Source organism: Schistocerca nitens, chromosome 9 (assembly GCF_023898315.1).
Source record: "Schistocerca nitens isolate TAMUIC-IGC-003100 chromosome 9, iqSchNite1.1, whole genome shotgun sequence".
Lineage (NCBI taxonomy): Eukaryota > Metazoa > Arthropoda > Insecta > Orthoptera > Acrididae > Schistocerca > Schistocerca nitens.
In genome coordinates, this window is record NC_064622.1 from 379155455 (window position 1) to 379166815 (window position 11361).

Sequence of the window (11361 nt, forward strand, 5' to 3'; positions counted from 1 at the left end):
TAGAACCGTTGCTAAAATTGTAGGGTAGGCAAAATTCAGAGGTGGTAGTATGGCCCAAAACAAGGAGAAAATATCTCGTAAACATCTGCTCTAAAATACCTACCATAAGAGCTATGAGTACTTCCTCATCTTCGATACTGTGAGACACGGGTTGTATACTGCAAACACGTTGGTATCGATACTTTTGAAGGAGACAGTATGGATGAAAACCAGAAAAAATGTTCATTAAATATGGACTTTACAAAGCGTACTTTAAGACTTTGTGCACTTCTTCATCTTCACAGCTGTGGAACAACATCTCCTCTGGTGGACAAAGTCAGAGATATAGACGTATATGTAAATGGATATTGCAATATACCCCCTCCTTCCTATGTTACAGCTATTGTTCACAATGAGCAAAGTCTTTTCTGAAGATTAGAGAGGAGTAAGATTACGATAAACATTTTAATCTACTTATCTTTCCTTGTATAGTTGGATCCATTTCTTCTTGTCAAGGGTCTGATTCATAAGGCTGAAATTCTCACATTTTAGGTCCTCACGCTTGAATTAATCTAAATAATTTTGAAGATTGTTGTTACAGAATTTTTGCTTTTGCGTTAATTTTTTCTGTCACATTTTAGTATACCAAACTGTCTTTTGAATATTCACACTCGTAAGCCGAAATTACATTTCTGTTGATTTCGATTATTGTTTCATAAATGAATCCAGAAATAAACGTAATAAACAGTAGTAGATTGCGGAATTAATAATAGAAATTTTAATTGTGCCAAATAATTCGTTATTTCAAATGTTTTCGAAAAAAATAATTGTAACTGTACATTCAGAACTAGTATTTATCGATAGTAACAGCCAAAATAATAGTACTCATTCATAAATTTTAGCTAGAAATATAACATTTTGTGTGTAAAATTATATGAAATTTTTCTGAAAAACAGCTGACCTACCCATAATTCGGAAAATATTACTCGTTTCGACTACTACTGTTGATAAAAAGTAATGCTAGAGGAGGATGTAAAATCTGTTGTACGACTTGTCATGAAAACTGGAATGTCCTGTGCTGTTCTTAGTCGGAAAGTACCCTTCATTACTCCAACCTCCTAGAAAAAACTACTGCTCGAGTGGCCGCAAGTTCTTTCGCATAATCTCTGTAGAATCTCAACTGGTCCTGATAACATTTCAGTATTGGATGATTGTCGTTCGGTTTTTCTTCCACCATCAATTATTTCAGTATCTGTCACTTCGGCGTTCCTGTGTTAATTGAAAGGATGAACCGTGTCTTCCACGGTGAAACAGGTTCGGAAGACCGAATTCAGTAATTATTCCTCCCCTATGTTTCATTGCTACTATGACAACTGGGACACTGGGTATATCGTTTTCATTTACTATTTGACTTTAACTAAGACGGATATTTCTTCTGCTTTCCGTCAGATCGTAGGCTTGGTTTGGGTTTCAGCTTCACTGAATGTTTCACGCTTTGTTCTAGCTAAGTCCCATAGTGCTCAGACGCATTTGAACCATTTGATTTGGTTTGCCGATAAGGTTTCAACTTAGTTTATACCTGTGATAAAGCTGTTTTCGCTTTCATGGCAAATCCGCATAGTCTTTATACAGCCATTCACAGTCATATGGAGTATATGCTTTGTCCTTAATCAATCAAGACGTTACATATGCGACTGGAAAACCAGAACTCTCTCTCAGGGAACGATACACTAAAAATTTAACGATAAATACGTATTTCTTTTACGATTGGACTGGTGATAACATTCTACTATTATTTGCTGTATACTGAAGTCATAAGAATAGTTGACTGATGCCTCCGTGAACCAACTGAAATATTACAGCCTGTCTTATTTTTATTGGAGTGTTTCTCGAACATTACGTTGCACATGCCGCTGTCTTCGTTGTTTAGCTGAAGAAACTGCTCGTCGTCTTTAATTAAGATATCGGCTGCTCTATGACTTATCTTCAGTGACATCAACTAACGCCCTGGGGTCCTCTGGGTATAGCTAGCAATGTTATACGAATAACAAACCTGGATGTATTGAAGATCTGCCTAGTTTTTCATAATTGCAGAAACATGCCAAACATTTCATATTCTATTGGCTCTGAACACTATGGGACTTAACTTCTAAGGTCATCAGTCCCCTAGAACTTAGAACTACTTAAACCTAACTAACCTAAGGACATCACACACATCCATGCCCGAGGCAGGATTCGAACCTGCGACCGTAGCGGTCGCGCGGTTCCAGACTGTAGCGCCTTTAACCGCTTGGCCACCACGGCCAGCCTTTCATATTCTATTAAGACAGGGGACGACGGCATGTAAGGTGACTACTCAGCTATGAGCTGCCCCAACGATGGATCGGGCGTAAGGGACGTACAAATCTCACACTTGTATCTGTGATGTCACTTGTCCCCTGGACTCACTGTATATGGTTTTCGGTTTGCACTGGATGGGTAATGTTTCTAAAGACTCTGCCTGTGTGCCTCACCTTCCAATAACTATGACGCCATGTAGCACCAGGAGAGAACGAAATAACTCCAGTCGAGCTATCAAACGTATGGGACGAGATTTACCATGGTCTGAACATTCCCTTCACGGCCGATGGAGGATGCGTGGAATATTACTGAAAGATAAATGAATTCAAACACAAGTAAAAAAAGTACATCGAGATTGTAAGCGCTTGCAGGTAAAATACACTACCTGACAAAAAGAAGTGAAGCAGCCAATAGGGGAAGAGGAAACGAAATGAAACTACAAGGGTTGAGATGCTGTCCGATGTAAGGTCATTGACTACCAAGTTGAGTCGAACTTACAATGGACTTGACGTATGAGCACAGTTAGCGGTACGCCGTTGTACCCCCCATAGCCTGAGTGCACTCACTGTTTCGGATGGGAAGGGAGTCATGAGGGAAGCTGGCCCACCACTGTTGTAACTGGTCCTTTATATCTTCTTGGATAATGCCACTGTGACGAAGTTGATATCCGAGCTAGTCCCACACATGTTCTACCGGAGGCAGGTCTGGGGAACTTACTGACCACAGGAATGCCTCAGTATTACGCACACAGATCACTGAGACACCATCATCCTCCTCTTGAAAAATGGGACCACTACAGTGTCACATGAAAGGGGTTTCAAGAGGAAGATGGATGTCCGTTACGACCATTGTGCCATAAGAATTCACTCAATGACTACCAGCCATCACGCGAAGTCGTCCGCGATAGTTCTCCACACCATGGCGCTAGCAACAGAATATCACCGCTGTGCCTATCCAAAATATTAGAAGTATCTGACCTCTCCCATGTCTCTGCCACACTCACCGACGATAATCTTTAGAAGTAGCACACGGCACAAGTCAAGGGATGCCATTCAAAAGCCGTCCTTGCTTTCCCGACCCGTCACCACTCCAAACGCAGCCGTTCGTGTTGCGATGTTAACGGCAACCCTCGCATGGGATAATAATTCTCAGTTCCTGCTGTTCGTAATCTGCGACTAATGTTGCGTGATGATATGTTATGCTGATGGCAGTCCATTACTTGTCATCAGGTGGCAGGCGTAGACGCGAAGAGGTTGCTATGTATTTGGCGCACAATACGACGATCCTCCCTCGTGGTGACCAGACAACGAGTACGCCTGCCCTCACGTTGGCACACAGTTGAACACCGGGACACTGACACATGCGAACGACTCGTCTACAACTCCATCTACACGGTTACTCTGCAATTCACACGTAAGTGCCTGGCAGTGGGCTCATCGAACCATTTTCATCCTACTTCTCTACCATTCCACTCTCGAATGGAACGTGGGAAAATGAACACACAAATCTTTCTCTCATTTTATTATGATGATCAATTCTTCCTACGTAGGTGGGTGTCAAAAAAATATTTTCGCATTCGGAAGAGAAAGTTGGTGATTGAAATTTCGTAAATAGATCTCGCCACAAATAAAATCGCCTTTGTTTCAGTGACGGCCACCCGAACTCGCATATCATATCAGTGACTCTCTCACTCCTATTGCGCGATAACAAGAAACGAGCTGCCCTTCTTTGCACTTTTTCGATGTCCTCTGTCAATCCTATATGGTAAGGATCCCACACCGTGCAGCAATATTTCAGCAGAGGACGGACAAGTGTAATGTAGGCTGTTTCTTTAATGGGTTCGTCGCATCTTCTAAGTGTTCTGCCAACAAAGCGCAGTCTTTGTTTCGCCTTCCTCACAATATTATCTATCTCGTCTTTCCGATTTGAGTTGCTCGTAACTGTAATTTCTAGGTATTTAGTCGAAGTGACAGTCCTTAGGTTTGTGCGATTTATCGTACACCCAAAAATTATCGGATTTCTTTCAGTACCCATGTGGATGACCTCACACTTTTCTTTGTTTAGGCTGGTATCCTCTTTCTACAACACAAAGGCACACGTGGATTAATACGGTTCCTTATTTACATGAACTGGAAACTTTACTTTCCTTCAAGAGAGTTGTGGTACAAGCTCATCAGTAATATTCCCGCTATAGTCACTAATCAGATCCGTATGTACTGTCGTAGTCTGTGATGAACTAAACCCACTGTGCAAGTAAACTGACAGACGCCAAACCGGATGACAGTGTGAGTGATTAAGTTAGGCCCTCCAGTCAGCGGCAGCGGCCTAAATACGTGTTGTCGAGAGGGCGTTGGCGGAGTGTTGCATGTGGGTGTGTCTCTGACCTCTCTAGTGATAGGCGCGCTTGACCCAGCGCCTTCTAATCTACCTTCGCCCTACATCTTTGCCGACCGGTGTGCTGGCGACAGCTTACGCGAGCACAGAAGTTAAGAAAAAGAAATTCGATAGTCATGAATTTGTAATTATATCACTCGGAAAAAAGATTCCTTTTCTGCTTCGTTATCTGACTTCAAACTTTAAACTAAAACTTTCGTCGAGTCTTGGAATATCCTGTCACGATATCTTGCCAGTATCAGTGTCGGCAACAGGCAAAAACCAACGAGAATACTCAATTCCTGAACTAGATAATTAACTTTGTATGGAATCCTCAGTGCACGAGTCCTGTTCGCACCTACCACCTCTGGTTGCTTCCACCTGAAGTAGGATCAACAACGTTCGCCTCGCCGGTACCGCATGCAGCTGAGGTACCCAGCGGCGCAGGTTCCAGCGGGTGCTGGGTCGGCACGGGTAGCTGTTAGTGTGGTGTGTCGGCAGCAGGAGCGCCGTGGAGTCCCGGCGGGAACGCGATCAATAGCGGGAACCCGTGCCGTCCTACCGGGATAGCGTGGCGGCCGCTCCGCTCACCACCAGCCCGCCTAGCCGATATGCATACCGCAGCGCACGAGCGCTGACCTACGTAAACATCTCACACAGTGGCGACCACGCCACTATAGCAGTGAGCTGAGAAGTGTCGTAACATGTAAATCAGCAACGAGAATAGCGGCCAGGGGCGCGTGTTGTGGACGAGAGAGCCTGGCTTCGACGAAGCTCTGTTGTTTTCGTAGTGCGGTGCGTTTTTCAAGTATCAGGACAACACGACGGACTTTTTTTTTATTAAAGTTACATACCATGCTCTTCTCCTTATTGACACCACTTTTACATTAGACAGCAAGAGAACAGAAATCCGTCTCTAGTGTCCAAACAGACATCAATCAGTATTTCTCGAAGTTTTCCTGGCAGATCACTTACTCCATCATATTTCAGACCTACATCGGGGATATTACGAATACTTTTTTCCAATATTCCGTCTGAGAATCGTACACTCATTCTCAAGCTAAAACGCCTGCAGGGTTTTTAAATCACTTTGCACAACGCTGTGACCTACGTGAGCACAATGTAGCCATCTTCTAAGCGACTCGCTTTCAAGATTTGTAAATCATTTTAGGCAACATTGTGACTTTCTTTCCAACGGTCAAGAAGGCAGCTCTTCTGGGAGCTGAAAAGGATAAACTGGCTTACGATAGGCAAGTATACAGGGTGGTCCATTGATCGTGACCGTGAAAAATATCTCACGGAATAAGCATCAAACGAAAAAACTACAAAGAACGAAACTCGTCTAGCTTGAAGGGGAAAACCAGATGGCGCTATGGTTGGCCCGCTAGTTGGCGCTGCCGTAGGTCAAAAGGATATCAACTGCGTTTTTCTACACAGGAACCCCCATTTTTATTACATATTCGTGTAGTACGTAAAGAAATATGAATGTTTTGTTTGGACCACTTTTTTCGCTTTGTGATAGATGGCGCTGTAATAGTCACAAACGTATCAGTACGTGGTATCACGTAACATTCCACCAGTGCTTCATGATACATTACCCGTGTTAAAATGGACCGTTTACCAATTGCGGAAAAGGTCGATATCGTGTTGATGTATGGCTATTGTGATCAAAATGCCCAGCGGGCGTATGCTATGTATACTGCTCGATATCCTGGACGACATCATCCAAGTGCCCGGACAGTTCGCCGGATCGTTACGTTATTTAAGGCAACACGAAGTGTTCAGCTACATGTGAAAGGTCAACCACGACTTGCAACAAATGATGGTGCCCAAGTAGGTGTTTTAGCTGCTGTCAAGGCTAATTCGCACGTCAGTAGCAGACAAATTACGCGAGAATTGGGAATCTCAAAAACGTCGTTGTTGAGAATGCTACATCAACTTCGATTGCACCCGTACCATATTTCTGTGCACCAGAAATTGCATGACGATGACTTTGAACGTCGTGTACAGTTCTTCCACTGGGCACAAGAGAAATTACTGGCCAATGACAAATTTTTTGCACGCTTTCTATTTAGCGACGAAGCATCATTCACCAAACGCGGTAACGTAAACCGGCATAACATGCACTATTGGCCAACGGAAAATCTACTATGGCTGCGATAAGTGCACCATCAGCGACCTTGGCGGGTTAATGTATGGTTGCGCATTATGTGAGGAAGGATAATTGGCCCCCATTTTATCGATGGCAATCTAAATGGTTCAATGTATGCTGATTTCCTACGTAGTGTTCTACCGATGTTACTACAAGACGTTTCACTGCATGACAGAATGGTGATGTACTCCCAACGTGATGGATGTCCGGCACATAGTTCGCGTGTCATTGAAGTGGTATTGAATAGCACATTTCATGACAGGTGGATTGGTCGTCGATGCACCATACCATGGACCGCACGTTCACCGGATCTGACGTCCCCGGATATCAATCTGTGGGGAAAGTTGAAGGATATGTTCTATCGTAATCCACCGACAACGCCTGAGAACATGCGTCAGCGCATTGTCAATGCATGTGCGAACATTACGGAAGGCGAAATACTCGCGGTTGAGAGGAATGTCGTTATACGTATTGCCAAATGCATTGAGGTTGACGGACATCATTTTGAGCATTTATTGCTTTAATGTAGTATTTACAGGTAATCACAGCATGCGTTCTCAGAAATGATAAGTTCACAAAGGCACATGTATCACATTGGAAGAACCGAAATAAAATGTTCAAACGTGCCTACGTTCCGTATTTTAATTTAAGGAACCTACGTGTTACCAACTGTTCGTCTAAAATTGTGAGCCATATGTTTGTAACCATTACAGAGCCATCTACCACAAAGCGAAAAAAGTGGTCCAACTAAAACATTCATAATTCTTTACATACTTCACGAATATGTAATAAAGATGGGGGTTTCCATTAAAAAAAAAAGGCACATTGATATCCGTTTGACCTATGGCAGCGCCATCTAGCGGGCCATCCATAGCGCCATCTGGTTTCCTCCTTCAAACGAGATAAGTTTCGTTCTTTGTAGTTTTTTCGTTTAACGCTGATTTCGTGTGACATTGGGCCCGGTCACGATCAATGGACCACCATGTATATGAAATTCCACTTGAGTGTGGGAAAACGCATATCACACAAGCAAAGCAATATGCACTGTGCAAGAATGTTACTCTGAACACCATCGATATTCCTGCTGCCTCTGGCCCAATACATTTGCATTAGCTGAACATTGTATTTCCACTGGCCTTTGCGTGGTTACCAGACAATTAACACACTAGTCACAGCCTCATCATACTGGGTTTCAGTGAACAAGTAAGCTGTGGAAATACGACCAGCAGACGACTTGCTCAACTGAGACCTGTGTTTCCAGCTCGACAAATGATGGAATGTTGAACATGTGTTTTCTAGTTGACACAAGACATCGTCATTAACGATTACAGTGGGCACGGGATCATTGATCTTAGACCGTTGATGGACGGAAACGTTTCACCTGGCCAGATGATCACTTGGTCGATGGTCGTATCCAGTTTCGCCGTCCGCTAGGCGGACGACTGCTTTAAATATGCGCTATGCCAAACACAGATGCCGATGGAGGGAGTATTACGCCTTGAGCGACATTCGCCAGGGTTAACATGAAAGCCGTTCTAGAAGTCGAAGCAACCATAACAGCTGTAGATTACGTGAATATTAATGCGGACCAGAAGAATCGCTTCATGCTTGATGTCTTCCCCGATGGAGATGGCATCTTCCAGCAGGATAAATTGCAACGGCCGTTTTTTTTTTTTTTTTTTTTTTTTTTTGTTCCTCCTGCGGAAAACTGTCCATCCACCTTGCGGCGATCGTTGTCTTCTGCCGCGACACCTGCCCTAAAACTAATTTTTCACAACTGGGTGAGATGTAGTAGAACCAATCGCATTACACGTATTTAAAGGGTGCTTCTAAAGTTTTCTATTTTCAGATTTACTGAGATTGTAAATGGCAGATAATGAGTGAAACCCTCGATATACCGCTATGTCCGTTTTTGTGTGAAGTTACAGTTTTGACATTCACATGTAAATAGTCACCCATTATAACGTGTTCATGGTAACCAACCGAATCTGTTACAAGAAAGATTACGAAAAGTATTGACTGTGACACAATGGTCGCTTAAATAGTCGACAACTTCATCGTCTTGAATGGTAAGTTCTCAGTCCCATCTTGCAAAATATGCCACTCGCACTTTAGTCAATTCAAGAGTCACAGTTTACACAGAAATTTCGGAATTTCTCGTGTTCGTCCTTCCCGCTTCTTCGAGATTATTTTACGGCGCTTCACGGAGAAGGCAACTCGTAATTCAGCAAAATGTTACACCTATTCAGAGTTCCTAACATAAGCGGCCGAACGTGATGAAGGCTACCCTCCGAGCTTCATCTAGGCTTCACAAAGCTGTTCTTTAACCCAAATAAGACGCGCGAATCTGCTCTCCTATGATTGGCGGACACATATTGTAGCCAGTCCGCTATTAGTATTGACCAGTAAATTCCCAACTCTTTCACTATGAACCAATCTCAACATAATAACTCCTCAAAGAAATTTATTAACAGAAAAAATTTATGAAAGCCACAAAAACCGAATTACTCCCTAATTAAGTAACTGAATTTTCGTAAAGTGTTTTTCGTTTCTCCAGTACTATAAACTGGTGAATTACGTTTTCAAATTTCCCCAGAGCCTGGGACTCATTCATGCTATCTAGACACAGTTCTCACGCTAATGTATACTTTGTTAGTAAGCATAAAAGCATTCATTTATTATTACTACTTTGGCTTACATGGTCTGTATGATGCTGACATATTCCGGCCACAGCCATTGTTACTTTGAACTAACAGGTTTCTTCGACCGTAAGCGTGTATCTGTCACGCAAGAGGCACGACAATTCGACTATATGAATGTAGTTGCTATCGTCTCACTTCTATTGGCGCGATACAAAAGCGCTATGCCTCGAAGTTTCCGTGTCACTAGGTCAGTTCCGTGCTGGTATGGTTTGAAGAGCATGAAAGCTTTCTGGTATTGATGTCTAGGTCAATTAATTCGCTGATCTTCACCCGATGTAACGCATTTGTGACGCTACTGGGTGCCAGTTCAACTCAAACAAACCTCATAACTTAGGGAGAGTACGGGAAGTGCGTGCCAACGGCCTTGCCGCAGTGGTAACACCGGTTCCCGTCAGATCACCGAAGTTAAGCGCTGTCGGGCTGGGCTAGCACTTGGATGGGTGACCATCCGGTCTGCCGAGCGCTGTTGGCATGCGGGTTGCACTCAGTCCCCCTTGTGAGGCAAACTGAGGAGCTACTTGATTGATAAGTAGCGGCTCCGGTCACTGACACTGACATACGGCCGGGAGACCGGTGTACTGGCCACATGCCCCTCCGTATCCGCATCCAGTGACGCCTATGAGCTGAGGATGACACGGGGGTCGGTCAGTACCGTTGGGCCTTCATGGCCTGTTCGGGAGGAGTTAAGTTTGAGTTAGTTACGGTATTTGCGTGGTCGGTGTTTGTAGATATCTCATAGAAACTAGTTATTACTTTTTGAATCGAAGCCGCACAGAATAGTTGCTACTCTACGTTCCGAAGGGGAATCAACGTTCTGAAAAATGCTGACGTACTCTTGGTGACGGTGAGTGAGTGAGTAATGGTGACAGGCCAGTGAGCCCAGTGGAGGCACTAAAAATGTAAATGTCGTGTGACTAGGACCTCCCGTCGGATAAGACCATTTGCCGGATGCAAGTCTTTCGATTTGACGCCACTTCAGCGACTTGCGCGTCGAAGTGAAAGCACTGTTGATAGTAAAGAATTCCATTATTTAATTCCAATACATGACCTGACAAGGCTCAGCTAGGCAAACCACGCTGCAATGTGTCGTGCCTGGCTGGTGCTGGCGTATGGGTGGCGGCTTCCGCCCTCGATGCTGCGTAGGCGCCCTGAGATGCTGACGGAAGGCCCTTAGTAGGCCGGGAACCTGTGGAGGCCGGGGCTGTGACGTCAGCGTTGTCCCAGTTCTATTAGGTAAGTAGTTATAATGTTTCTGATGATCGGTGTTGATTTGTTTTTGTTTAGAGCAAAATCTTCAGTCATAGTCTCAATTTGTGCGGTCGAGATGAATCGAGCATCGTAGTTAAGTACGTAGTAAGTGGAGAGAGTTCGTCGTCACTTTGACGGATACAGATTTCACTCAGAGTGCTGTCAATTGTAATTTGGACCGTCACAGGAGCAAAGGCAAGTGCCCGGCCACCAGCAGTGCCGTGGTCGTGGCGGCGCGGCGTCCCGCTCTGATCTGCGCGCTCTATTACGGGGTCCCAGCGGGAAGCGGCCGCCGTCATTACACGCAGCGCGCTGCGTTAATGACGTCGCTGTGACCTGGCCGGGCCAGAGGTGGGCGGGGCGCGCCCTCTTGTTTGGGTGGCCGCCCACACAGGCGCCCGAGGCGCAGCTGCCACCGACAAGCCATCAGTCTTCCCGGTGCGGGGCGCACTTCAGCACCAGGCGACAGACCCTCTATGGCGGGTAATCGGGAAAAAGATCAGAGGATGAGACAAATTACAAGCGTAAATTTCACTGAAAGGTATAATTTATTGTAGAACCACAGCA

The 11361-nt window shown here is 44.5% G+C and overlaps 1 pseudogene; it reads left to right on the forward strand.

Annotated features, from left to right (window-relative positions):
• The first annotated feature begins 9900 nt into the window (after positions 1 to 9900).
• On the forward strand, positions 9901 to 10018 carry LOC126204531 (5S ribosomal RNA; annotated as a pseudogene).
• The last annotated feature ends 1343 nt before the right edge of the window (positions 10019 to 11361 follow it).